Genomic DNA, 15,111 nt, shown 5'->3' on the forward strand with positions numbered 1-15,111 from the left:
ACTTTAAGAGAGAATCCCTTATAAAGTTTACAGATAAGGAAGGGTGATGGATCAACTTGGAGAATTTTAATTTGAGGCAGATGTTTCAATATTGTCAGAATTAATCTAGATAGAATATTAGAATATCAACTATCTCTTGTTGTCTTGGATTCAAAGCTTTACCTTAAACTTTGAGCAGGTCATCCTGATATATCGATCATTCCTCTCAGGCAAGAAGACTGAACCTGACTCTTGCTCAATTTCTGTGAATTAGCAGAGAAAGTTAGACATTTATCAAAACACAATTTGAACCTCACGTCTCTAAAATGATCGAACTTCCCAAACTGAGCTTGATTTGTCTAAATGCTCTACTCTAAGAAGGTTTCAAGCTTATTTACCTATCAAGTATAGTTAGGCACAAGCCACATATTAATGTAGTAAAGATGGGTAGTTTCTTTTAACCTCTGTGCTAGAAATTGAGAATCTAGATAAAGAGATATACTGAGAATTAGGATTAGGAGTATTTCATATGCATGAACGAAATATAATCATGACTTCATTATACTTATTATATTCACTTCAGCACGTCAAGTAACATTTTCCCCATTAAAGGCGTTCTAATTTCTTAAAGCATCAATAAATTACCTTCGCAGAGACTTAAGAGGTCTAATCACTGCGAAATTAAAATACCACTAATTTTACAGTAATTATGTGATATCTTCAAATAGATAAAGGACAATCGAAATGTGGAACAAGAGCGCGCTAGACAATATTATTTTGCATTAGGTACCGTTATCAAGAACCACCTACTAGCATTCCGTTTGCAGCTATTTAGAAACGCGAAAATAAATATCAGTTTTCTAAATGACAGGAAATCGAAAGCAGATAAGTGAGTCGTGATAACGGTATCTCATGTAAAATAATATTGTTTAGCGAGCCCTTGTTCCACCTTTCGATTATCTTTTATCCATTTGAAGATATCACACAATTACTGTAAAATTAGTGGAATTTTAATTTGGCCGTGATGGGGCCTCTTAATCAGGATTTATACAACAAACTCTACGTTTATCATAAAATAATTGCAAAATTTATAACTATCAGTAAAGGGTAAAAAACTGGTATAACAATTGAGAAAGGAAATAAAAGAACGCAAGTACTATAAAGAAAGAAGTATTTTAATACTCCACAGTTGTACACCCACGGACATCCTTAACTGGGGATATGATTTAGCGTGCCACCTGCTTTCGGCGGAAACATATCTAGGCATTCATTTTTTTGGTTCAAACTTACATTCAAAATTACAACAGCCAGAGAAATGTTTTACGCGTGCCAAGACTACATCAGTATCAACAAAAGGAAAACAAGGAAACGTGGATATTTAGTGTAGGATAAGGCATGTAGGAAGATAAATTAGAAAGTTCTAAAGAATTCTGAAATGTATACGTATTACAGAGTTTACAAAGAGTTTTGTTTCCATTCTCTGAGAATTGCACATTCCATGTTTATTTAAATATTCTCCATCGAAACTGAAACACAATGTTTAATTTCGTTTACTCGTGTTAAACTTAGAGATATTGCATGTTTTAACTGACTCTGATCCAAATGACTCTCTTTACTCCATTATGGCTCTGTTTACCTTCCTCAATTATGCATGTTTGCTATTTTAATTACGTATAATTTCTCTAAGCAATTTGACATATTAATTAATTTTGTTCGGTATACGAATTTAAACATTTTACATAATAATTTTCGGTGAATGTTTTAAATTACTACTAGAAGTTATGATTATGTTCTAACAACAGTTATGAAAGTAAACACACACAAGTTATGAGATAAATTATTCTGTTTTTTTTTTAAATAATAGACTCTTCCGTTATGTTTCCATCATGTTTGCGCAATTATGTTTATCAGAATACTAAAAACAAATATTTACAGTTTACACTACTTTTCGTTGTAAACATTATATTGACATTACAATACATGTAGATATTTCAATACGAAATACAAGTGTGGTGGTATACATAATGAAATAGACTCTTCCGTTTTTTTTTGGAAAAGAAAGAAGACAACATTACAATAACCGCCGATAAACCTATATAGTTGTAATTATAAATTTATATAGTTGTAATTATAAATTTAGTAACGGTTCTGTGCACCGGTGATAATTTTCAGTTTACTTTGGATTCTGCTAGCTTTATAATTTTTTGGTGTAAAGTTCACATACAAAACCAATGTGCTTTCAGATTGTTTTTTCTTGGCAAACATTTTATTAACAGATTTAGGTTTATATTAATGAGATAAAGCATGTTTTACAATTGAAATTAGGTTCACGCAACGAAATATGCTAAATTTTAATTTGTGTAAATATGTTTTAAAGCAATTTCCCATTGAATCAGTTTTTGGTTGCTAATTCTGTACATGAATACGTAGTGCTCCAGTATACTCAGAGCTATTTATCTTAAATATGGTTTACTATTTTCGAGAAAAATCCTGAGCTTGAGTTTTTTTTTTTTTGGAAAGAAGAATTAGTTAGGAAGATATTTCACAAGATTTTAGAGAAATCCTAACCAGATCTCTGGAAATTGAACCATGGCTATATTCCTTCACATATAATAAGATGTACTGTAAAATAATCCTGGAAGAGCAATTATACTCTTACGTCTCTACCAAGATCGTCACACATTACATAAACATAAATATTGTATCTACTAAAGAAAATGGTTGTTAACTTTGGTAAAGAAAAAGTATTTTCATCTAAAAATTTATAAATTTATAAACAGATTATACTTTCTTTCACCATTTTGAGTTACAGCTCCCTCGTGATTAAGCGGTTAGTGTACACGTCCTTGCATAAGAGACCTGGGTTCGATTCCAGCAGAAAGGACATATAGTTCGGATCCCACATTAAATTATAGCTACACGTCTCATATACCTTCGCTGCTGAAAGGGACATTAGGCTCAATATCAAATCAAATGAAAAATCAATTTGAGTCAATAATTATTTATTATCTACAATTAAACGAAACTAATTTTTAAACATACAGACTTCAATACTTTATAAAATTTAAGAATTGTAAATGCTGTTAGTATTATATTACTTTGAAATCATATGTTCATAATTTTTCGTATTTAATCTTATCCCAATCTACGTAATGTTCATCTTCCATAAAATTCTTGTTTTGAAGTAAGTATATTGTATTTAACGAAAGTTAAACCAAAAAGAAAAATAAAACTTGCCATGGACTTTTAGTGTGTCTTTTAATACGATAAACGTCCTTTGAGTTAGACCTGAAATACTTTATTACCGGTAAAATCGGCGATCGATCAACAATTATTGTTTTTAAGAAACAGTTTCTTTCGGAGCATGAAAGACTAAGGGGAAAATGTCTGTTAAATTATGATATGTTTGCATCGTGAAGTCTCGTTACAAAGTATGAACATGTTTACTTTCTGTCAAAGTTTAGATTAGTCAATTATTTACTTTATTTTCTAAGGGCGGAAGAATGGCAACTCTGTTGTCAAAGTGTGTTTTGCATACTACAGATTTAATATTGTTTCTTTTAATTTTTTTTGTATTATAAACATTGATTCTAATTATCGTTCACAGATAATTTCTTCCGTAATAGAATGGAAGTCAAGGTTTCGATTTTTTGTAGATAAGGATTTAATATTGATGTTTCTAAGCTTTTATCTGTGTTATTTCAAATCCAAAACCAAATACGTTTCAAATATATTATGGTAAAATGATCGCCCTACTAGTTTTAATTTTACTCTACAGGTCAGTATTTAAATTTAATAATACTATATGATGATCGTTCCAACATTAGTTCTACATGTGATGGTCTTAGAAGGAATATACGAAGGCAAAGGGATGGGAGAAATTGGTTTATATTTTGTGCACTGAAAAATATCCTGCTTTATAATAGAGTAGAAATAATAAAATTGTCTAATTAACATAATATAGTAAGAATCAAGATATAATGACCTAATAGCATTACAGACGTACAATATCTTTACAGCATACAATGTTTCAAATAAATACAATATAAGGTTTTTTGTAGCAAAAGTAAAAACATGATTTAGTGATATATTTATATACCGTATATATATGTATATATTATCTTATTTATATTCAATTATTTTATACGTATAATACAGAAATGCGTTACAAAGTCTCGTGATGTTCATTAAAGTGAAGTGTTTTGATGGACGTATAATAAGTTTTATCTAACATGGCATTATTAGGCACAAATGGAGCGCCATTTTTGGTTTGCCACAATATCTTGGATTTCAAAAACTACTTACAATTTCTGTGAAGTGGCAAAATGTTTTTCTACTTTATATAACTGTCCCTTAAGAAGAATGTTAACATATTTTTTACAGATTAGTTTTATATTTAATTAGTAGAAAAGGAGCACAGTTGTATTTACTAAGTTTTTCCTTATATTAACACTATCTACAGTTGGAGAAAATAGTAGATGTTAAACATCAAGAGATTTTGTAATTCTGTTGAAAATAGTTAATGAACTTGCGAAGGAAGAAGAAAATGCTGTTTAACAAAATATATACATACGTAATAGTATACATGAAAAGCAGGCGGACAGTAACTAGGCGAGTTTTCACAGTATATCGTATCTCACGTACGTTGAACTTCACAAAAGAACATATTGTTTTGCTCTAACATTGGTTGTAACACATCAATTTACTTTTTATATAACTATATATGTCTTTACAATTCATAATACAAAATATTTAACATTTAATGCAAGATCGTTAATTTTAAATAGTAATTCAATTTATTATTATCATAATTATAAACACAAGCTGATAATTTAAAACATATTGTATAAACTGGGTTTGATCTATAGGCCTGCATAGCATTTGGATAATTTAGATAAAGTAATAGAGATGCAATTTCGATTCGTCTTCCAAATTATGATGATGGTGAACTTACTACAGTATATACTTACTTTTGTCCAGTTTTATTAGATGTATTGTACATCATCTATTACATATACTGCAAGTAGAATATGAATAATAGTCGATACTCAAAATTGTTGGTTATAACCTTTCACCATGCTTTCTTCAAATGCAACAACCACTAAAATAGTGTTGTGTACCAGTTTCAAGTAGTACGTTATCTGTAGATTAATAGAAATTTATTACAAACCCTCGAAAGTAAGTCATCAAGTAAAAACTACTGTGAGTTGAACAGATAATCAAACAATTTCATCAGTTAGTTTGAAAACAACGTGGTTGTACATTATATTGGCCTTTACTGCAATGATAGTAAGGTTGTATTCATTCTTTTTAACTTTCTACTGTTAGTTCATGCTCCTTTTAGTAGGCACGCCCTATACATACTTACAGTATAAACAAAGCTTCAAGAGCTTTGATAAATATATATACACGAACAAAAATGCAGAACAATAATATGCTTGAACGATGTTAATTTTTAATATACTCATTTACTAAACCTCTCGTTTCCAACATTAAAATGACATTAATACCGAAATCAATCATAGAACATGAAAATTCGCCTAGTTATTCCTTTATAATTTAATAGATACCGCTGAACAACTGGTGGTAGGATAAGCTATCTTTCACATTTTTAAACCGCTGTTAAGACCCAGCTTGGTGACGTGATATGCACAGGTGATATGACTTTTATTATTTTTATAAAAAAAAGTTCATTTTCGTGTCCTCAGGTTAAGCAAAAGACAAACACTCACTTGATAGTGTAAAAGGGTCAAAGAAAAGGTAAAGATGTGTGATAGGTTATTACATGTTTTGTTATATATAGCACTGCAACACAAGTTTAATAGTGATATAAATTTGGGAACAAGATATGGTGAAAATCCTGCTTGCAATTTACCATATATCACTCTACTAACGTCTGGTGTTCGTTACTTTTTTCCCTTGTACCACCCAGCACTCACATGTCAAAAAAGGGGCGGGGCTACGCTTGTAGGCACCCATTTATTGGTTTATATATATTAAATATGTATATATATGTTTGTAGCTTATGGCATGTATTGCATTCCGCCCCTGACAATCACTCCTGCACTATCATTCTATCGCAAACACACACATATACAGTCAACAAACATACATTGCAAGCACACACTGTTTTTCTCTTAAATTTTGTACAGATAAAACGCTAAGTACATTCTGACCACTTTTGACAAGGTTTTGCTTTGATATTTTTTTTTAAAACAAGATGGTGCTGAAGAATCGAAGTTACGTATGGTAAGGTCGCTGCAAACCTTAAATAAATTTAAGAACATGTAAGATATTTGTCACTTATCGCAGATACTTTACAAATTTCTTATAGTAGAAAAGATGACGGTATGACTTATTATCTAGCTATTGATAAATTTTCAATATAACTGATAAATATACCTATCGTTTTGTCTTATGAAACTACCTTTTTAAAGATTCGATACAAACTCACGATATACATTTTCTTATTATGTAACCATAATAATAATAATAATAATATGTTAATTTTGATTACCTCTTCTAAAGTGCTATAAAGTTGTTTCATTTGAAAATTCTTATATATTTCTGTATTTTTTATTATAGCTATGATGGTTGACCCATTCTTGAACAAGAACACTTCATGAATACATACTATTAATAACATTTAGAACATTTCACAAATGCGAAAATCAAATATAGTTACTTGGTAGATAATTTATATGATTTGAAATCAAGAGTAAGTTTTTATTTTTTAAAATGTCACACGCATTTTCGGTATATTAAAATCCTTATAAAGTAATTACTACGCTATAGTTATTAAGATGTAGGAAGTTCGTTGACACTATCTTCCCATGATCTCGTATATGAGTGATTCATCTGTAAGATCTCATATTCAGTTAACAGTAAAATTATTTTTTTCAAATTCTTTCAATAAATATATTAATGAAACAATATATTATACACAGTTAACTAACGTTAGTGACGGTTGCTGTAATTATAACTTCAATGATACTTAATGGTGACATTCATTAACATACTTGACAATGCAAAATTATCCTCTGTCAAATACATTAAATGTTATTTTCTTGTTGTTTGCATTATAATTAACGTACAAAAAATAAATTAGACTGCAACTTTTCTTTTATAAGGTGATTCCAATACACGGAACAATATAATACCATTTTTCATTTACAAATATAAACCGTTACAAGATTACGAGCGAATACCGTTCTGACATTGTCATTAATTTCAGTTTGTACGTAAGTTGGATGAATACGAACTGAAATTTTTAACAACTAATAATTATGCCCTTAGACTGGGGTAAATTCCGAGAAAACGCACGGAGACATTGTTTGTCCATTATAAAATCATTGTCTGGGATAGAACCTGCGACCTCTTGTAACAGAGGTGAGCGAGTTGAGTACGGTTATCTCGTAATTACATTTAGTGAAATATTTGTCTAAGTGGGTAGATTATTTTTATATTACCTCTTAAATTGATATCATAGTTACGAAGATAAAAAAAAGTGATTATGCAGATGTAGAGCAAGTTAGTAATATAACACATTTTACAGATGAGTGTTTCGTAACTAAGGTTTGTACGTTCGTAATCCAGACTATGTCTATCGTGAATATGGATCGAATACATATTGTCTTACAATGTTTTTATAAAACATATACTATATTTGTACCTATCATACTATATATAATTATACTGGCAGCGTTTAGATGAATTTGTATACTGAAGAGTAATTGACAGAGAAAGGCTTGCGGCCACCTCGTTTTCTTTTGTTTAGTTTAAATTTTTTATTGTCTTTTGATGGACTGTACAAGTAGAAACCAACACCCTTAAAATCTCACAGAAGGCAATTAAAATATGGAAAGTAATATTGCTATTTATATCCGATAAATACTCCATAACATTGTAAAGGATAATAATTATTTGTAAACCTAAAATTATTGCAGAAAATGAATGTTATAATCATACTTTCAGTTAATTTGTTTCGAACTACGTAACCTATGTATTAACGTTACAGATATTAAACATATTCTATAACAGATCATGTAGAACATTTTAACATCCATAAATTGGTGTTCGGAAACAGCTAATTAAAATTGCAAGTTTAATATCTAATTTATTATAATTAAAGTGTGTATATTGCAATATATGTATGCACGACTATCTAATATTTCGAATAAATAATTTTTGAAATCACTTTACAGTGTTTTTACTTTGGGAGTATCTTCTTTTAGTAATTTCACTATAGCCATAATACTTATTTATTTTGTAAAAGATTGGACACAGATTACTTTCAAGCTTAAAAAAATTAATTGCCAAAATTATTATTATTATTACAAGTTCTGCAAAAAACTTTTAGATAGTCAAATAACATTAAATATCTCACACAGTTTTTATAATTCTTTTCGATTATGAATTGTTATAAGGGATTGAAACACACGTCATATATAGATGTTAAAAACAAAGGCAGTTCTTTTTCTTACTTAAACTGGGGAAATGATGTGAATAAAATAACAGCTCTTTCGAATGTAATGAAATATTTTAGTTAAAACAGAGGTACGATAATTAGTTGGACATTGATGTAGAGTTTGTTTTCCGTATATATTTGAACAAATTCATTAACGCAGTTGTACCTAATAACTACAATGTCTTAAGTTAATGTATATGTTAAAATATTTTAGAAAACAGGAAAATATTGAATCAAGAGACACTTTGTGTGCATCAGCTACGAAAAATATTTACACATTGGAATGGATATATTTATACATATAATTTTATATCATTATTCTTGTTAAAATGTTAACCAAGAAATTACAGAAATAAATGTAAACCATAAACATATAATCGTTATAAACATCATATTGAATGCATTATTTACACTATATCTTTAGTTCTTATGATTATCTAATTGATGTCGTAATGCATTAGCTTGTATTGTTCAACCATAATAATTACAGAAAGTTTAGATAACTAACGCATATACATAATATTACCAAAAAGGATTGCCTTCTGCAAGGGTTTACCTTAACACACAGATCTACTTGTAGAACACATAAATGTACATATTTCACCAGCCAAAAAACATCTTTTCATCAAGAATATTTGTAACTTCAAGTTTAGCACCATCTTTTATAAAACAGTTCTATGAAGAGAGGATTTTATAATTAGGTTATCACAACGATATGTAGTTTTTAAAAAAGAGGGGAAAACACTCTTTCACTCATTTCAACAACAACTGCTGGTAAGGAGAAAAGGTTCAAAGGGGAAATTAAGATGGAATACAGATATATATAAGTGTGTATATAATAAATATATAGAATTATATCAGAAGTAGCTCCAACATGTGATGCTGTAGTGGTACTCTTGTGTTGATTCACACAATGAATCTTCAAGAAAAAATTCTTATTTTCTTTTTTTAAAAACTATGTACACAAACACAGCAAAAACAAAACACTATTGTTTCTGTAAAGTGTCAAAAATAAATTCTCTATAAACAGGCTCTAGGAGAACACACCGACACGGACTTTCCAGCTCGCTTATTTTTTAAAATTATTATTATTATTATTAATATTATTTATTTATCAATACTTTTTTTTTTACTTATTAACGTGTCTATGTTTTAAATTAATTCTTTTTCTCTCACTAGATGGCAGGCAGTATGTGGCTGATTATTACAAGGAAAAGGGTAGCATATTTTCCTCCTTGTTGCAGAAAACAACATAACTTGAACGCCTTATTTGCACACACTCGTTGATATTTTTCTTGTAGAAAATATTTTTTTCTATTAACTTGTTATACATATTCTTTTTTTCGTGTTTAGCCACAATTAAGAACTTAATAAACGTTTACTTTTTTTTTTTTTTTTTTGCCTTTTTTAAATTATAGAAAACATAGAGAAAAGATTTTTCAGGAGTAACACAATTGCTTAAGCTGAGCTCGAACTTTGAACAAAAGAAAAGAGTATGTTAAAGTGCTTTTTTTTTTTTGCTATTTTGTTTCATAAATACATTGAATTTACGATAATTATTCTATTGGTCAGACGACATAGTTTTCATAAAGCTTTGGTAGGTGTTAGTTTTCAAATTTACATATATTCGTCGAAGGAAAACTGAAAAATTTGTATGGAATGTACAAATAAGTGTGCACTTATTATTATTTTTTTTTAATATAACACGTGTTTCTTTTTCTTGTTATGTTGTTTAGATTTATCAACTTGCCACTCGCATAGAACAAGAATGTCTCCATACTCACATATGACACAATATCATTGGCTGCACTACACTTTCTCGCTGTTAAAATATACAGTATTTTTTTTTTTTTTACTAATTTATTTATATGTTTCATACGAGTGTGTCATTGTTATATTCATTTCTAAAAGCATTGGTTCACAACTTTCTTTCCCAATTTACACAACACTGATGGCATATCCCCTTCATTAGCTTCTAGCTGTACTGTTATGTAATCCAAACAGGCACTTTGCTTCCATAGGTTTTCATGTTGGAAAATATTGTTTGTACTTATATTTTTCTTCTTGAAATTTCACTCCTCTTTTGTCAATACTGTTGGCCAATCGTATGTAGTGCTGCTTTTTGTAAATGTTTTTTTTCTTAATTAGAGTTTTTTTTCTTCTGAAATAAACGTTTTTGTGATCATCTGCTGGTTTTGATGATTCTTCTAATCTTATTTCAACAGAACGATATGAACAGTATATATAAAGTTTTCTTTTTCTTTTTTTTTTTTTGAAAAAAAAAATAGCAACCCTCCGAGGCATTTGTTGGTTGCTTTGCCGACTGGTAGTTGGGTACGACTTACCCAGTCGGACTTAACCCTGCGAACCACCGCACCAAGTCTACCTCTGAAAAAAAAAATACAAAATCATTAGTCATCATAGACAGGAATTAATTGTTTCATACCAACAAAAATGTACATTTGCATAAAGTTCATATTAGGTTATGTTAGAAGAGAAGTATGTATTAGATAATGTTCATTGCTAGTTAGACAACAGCATGAAAACTGAGAGTTGGAAAATCGATTTTTGGAAGGAAATGAACGTTTCAAGACCATAGATATGACAGAAAACTTCAGGGATTTAGGATTTAGGAATTAGAGTTCTGGGTTTTCAGCATATATGACCTTGTAGCACGTCACGTATCAGAGATGACGTTCCTCGGCGATCACACTATCCAAGAAAAGGGACGGAAGAAAGGATTGTTGAAGGAAGGAAGCTACCTGGGACCAATATGTTAGTTACTATCCCGGCATTTGCCTGGTGTGAATGAGCAAAACCTCAATCAGGGTGTCTGATTTTTGATTTATTGATTTTAGTTTAGAGTCCCTTTTTAGCAGCGAGGCTATATGAGACGTGGACCTACTGATCAACGTAGAATCCGAACTACATGAGCTCCCGCCGGAAATCGAACCCGGGTCTCCCACGCCAAAGGCGTGTACGCTAACCACTTAGTCACGAAGGAGCTCAATAAGAGTGTATGTCCTGTAAAAGCTTTTACTCTTTTTCAATCGAGTGTCCCTACTGGGAATTGTATCCGGGACCGCTCGCACCAAAGCGAAAGCATTAACGGCTACGCTAGAAAACTTCAAGCAAAATGCGGGTTCATACGGGCGGCAAAATGCGGGTAATTATATATTACATTATTTTGCTACATTTTTGTTTTAAATTATCATTTCACAAACCAATTGTATGGAATGTAAAATATTAGAAAGTATACATGACATTTTAGGCGAGAAATTGAGGACATTTTACGGAGAATTTGTTTGGAAGAAGTTATGGACAATAACTTTATTGGTTGTTGGTTTAAAGTCCCCACTTGTTCGAGCTACGCACCTATTGAAACATCGAGATACATCAAAACTAGGGTTACCGATCGAGGGAAGTCGAGCATCGAACTAGGGTCTGTCGCACAGAAGGCGTCCATAATTACCATATAGATACGAGGGCGCTTCGAAATGTGTGCATACAGAAAAGAGTATCATATATAAATGGAAAAGAAAAATATTAAGGGGGCAGACTACTGAATATTTTTGAAAAACTAATAATTTTTCTTTTGCCCGTTTTTCGTAAGAGGAAAGAGGTAATAAAATGTAACTTACCACAATAATAGATAATGCTATTTTACACTCGAAAATATGGATCGAAAGAATTTTCAGTGTTGCCATCCATAGAAATAACAGTGTGACCAGAATTTGAATTACTCAAAAACCTAGGTAAAAGCAGCGACTAGAAAAATAAACTCAACGGTAATTGATCACTTATCATGCTGTCTATCCTTCTTGTTTACTACTTTTTAAATAATATTTCTATTTATTTTATAAACTTTACATAAATTCTTACAAAATAAATAAGTCATTACAAAATAAATAGAAACATTATTTAAAAAGTAGTAAACAAGAAGGATAGACAGCATGATAAGTGATCAATTACCGTTGAGTTTATTTTTCTAGTCGCTGCTTTTACCTAGGTTTTTGAGTAATTCAAATTCTGGTCACACTGTTATTTCTATGGATGGCAACACTGAAAATTCTTCCGATTTGTATTTTGAGGTGTAGAATAACATTATCTATTATTGTGGTAAGTTACATTTTATTACCTCTTTCCACTTACGAGAAACGGGCAAAAGGAAAATTATTAGTTTTTCAAAAATATTTAGTAGTCTGCAGCCTTAATAAAATGTTGAAAAAATGTAAGATCGAAGAACAATATTAGAAATAAAAATTAAAACGGGAAGAGAAGAAATTGTATGCTAAAAGATATAATGAAAAGTGGAGTGAATTTAGAAAAAGGGATATAAAGGCTATTGCCGACACACAGTATCTGTAAAACTAAATACAACACACTAAGCAAGGCTATATGATTATATATATATATATATATATATATATATATATATATATATATATATATATATAAACACACACACAAACACATAACAGTTTCAACACACTAAAGTTAGCTATGAAATTTACAGACTATTCCAACAAGTGTGTTCCAGCAATTGAAAACGCACTACAAAAGATGCATTAATTGTATATGGGACTGTTTTTTTTTTGAAGGAGACAAATATGAATAACTTCCACAAACGATAAGTACTAATATATTTAGAAAGTTCGGTATCTTTCTGGACAGACTTTGTACATGTAAACACTAAATCAGGGAAAGATTGTGGTTGATAAAGACTCAAATTTAGTCTATGATACAGTCATTGTTTTTCAAATTCAGAATACTTTTGGTATTTTTTAATAATTGCAGGAAATTTATTATAACGTTACTAGATTAGAATACAATATTAATGCTGTAGTTATTTTTTCTACTTATAAAGTTAGTCTAGTCTTATAGAACGGATATGTTCATCTGTTCCTATTGGTTCGACACAAGTCAGAGCAAAACTGGTAAGAAATATGGAGAAGTAGGTTTTCGAAATCAGTTGAGCATCCAAAGAATAGGTTCCACCTCAACCATTAATCCTCTATTTAAAAACAAACGAAAGTGGTAGCATTAACTATTTAAGAAATCAACCTTGAAATGAAATGAAAACTTTATGTTTTACGTTCCACAGTTATCCCGGCTAGGCTATAAGAGACGCTGATGATGAGAAATGAGGGAAATTGTGCGATGAAGAAAGTGGGAGGAAACTGGAGAACCCCGAGAAAACCCACGCACATAATGTTTGTCCACTATAATTTCACTTGGCGCGAGCTGGGATCGAACCAAGGACTTCATGCACCAGAGGTTAACTCTCTGCCACTGAGCCACTGCGGCCACCGAAATTTACTACTATTTTTGGTTTAAATATCGATCGCCGTGGAGCATAAAGAGAAAAGATAGTGAACAACAGTCTCTTCGAACTGATTCAGCGTCGGAAGAATGTGTTTTATGTCCTACGTTAACCTTCAATTCAAACGCAAAGACCAAAATTCAACAGTTCCCAGTTTTCCTACGTTAAACTCCAATTCAAATCGAAAGAGCAAAATTCAACCGTTTCCACTTTTCCTACGTTAACCTCCAATTCAAATCGAAAGAGCAAAATTCAACCGTTTCCAATTTTCTTACGTTAACTTCCAATTCAAATCGAAAGACCAAAATTCAACCGTTTCCACTTTTCCTACGTTAACCTCCAATTCAAATCGAAAGACCAAAATTCAACCGTTTCCACTTTTCCTACGTTAACCTCCAATTCAAATCGAAAGAGCAAAATTCAACCGTTTTCACTTTTTCTACGTTAACCTCCAATTCAAATCGAAAGACCAAAATTCAACCGTTTCCACTTTTCCTACGTTAACCTCCAATTCAAATCGAAAGAGCAAAATTCAACCGTTTCCAGTTTTCCTACGTTAACCCCCAATTCAAATCGAAAGACCAAAATTCAAACGTTTCCAGTTTTTCTACGTTAACCTCCAATTCAAACCGAAAAAACAAAAAATTCAACCGTTCCCAGATTTCCTACGTTAACCTCCAATTCAAATTGAAAGACCAAAATTCAACCGTTTCCACTTTTCCTACGTTAACCTCCAATTCAAATCGAAAGACCAAAATTCAACCGTTTCCAGTTTTTCTACGTTAACCTCCAATTCAAACCGAAAAACCAAAAATTCAACCATTCCCAGATTTGCACCGTTAACCACCAATTGAAACCGAAAGACCAAAATTCAACCGTTCCCAGTTTTCCTATGTTAACCTCCAATTCAAATCGAAAGATTAAAATTCAACCGTCTCCAGTTTTCCTACGTTAACCTTCAATTCAAATCGAAAGACCAAAATTTAACCGTTTCCAGTTTTCCTTCGTTAACCTCCAATTCAAATCGAAAGACCAAAATTCAACCGTTCCCAGTTTTTCTACGTTAACCTCCAATTCAAACCGAAAAAACAAAAATTCAACCGTTTCCACTTTTCCTACGTTAACCTCCAATTCAAATTGAAAGACCAAAATTCAACCGTTTCCACTTTTCCTACGTTAACCTCCAATTCAAATCGAAAGACCAAAATTCAACCGTTTCCAGTTTTCCTACGTTAACCTTCAATTCAAATCGAAAGGCCAAAATTCAACCGTTTCCAGTTTTCCTACGTTAACCTTCAATTCAAATCGAAAGACCAAAATTCAACCGTTCCCAGTTTTCCTA

At 31.0% G+C, this 15,111-nt stretch overlaps 1 protein-coding gene across 3 annotated transcripts in view; it reads right to left on the reverse strand.

Annotated features, from left to right (window-relative positions):
* Nucleotides 1–1,133: 1,133 nt before the first annotated feature.
* Nucleotides 1,134–15,111, reverse strand: part of loaf (low-density lipoprotein receptor domain containing lost and found) — a 699,718-nt gene continuing 685,740 nt past the window's right edge. For all 3 annotated transcript variants that reach the window (XR_014128520.1, XM_081740552.1, XM_081740562.1), the window contains one exon: nt 1,134–10,834. The gene's annotated coding sequence lies outside the window, so the exon portion shown is untranslated. The remainder of the gene's footprint in view (nt 10,835–15,111) is intronic.

This window comes from Thermobia domestica, chromosome 2, assembly GCF_964235325.1.
Source record: "Thermobia domestica chromosome 2, izTheDome1.hap1.1, whole genome shotgun sequence".
Taxonomy (NCBI): domain Eukaryota; kingdom Metazoa; phylum Arthropoda; class Insecta; order Zygentoma; family Lepismatidae; genus Thermobia; species Thermobia domestica.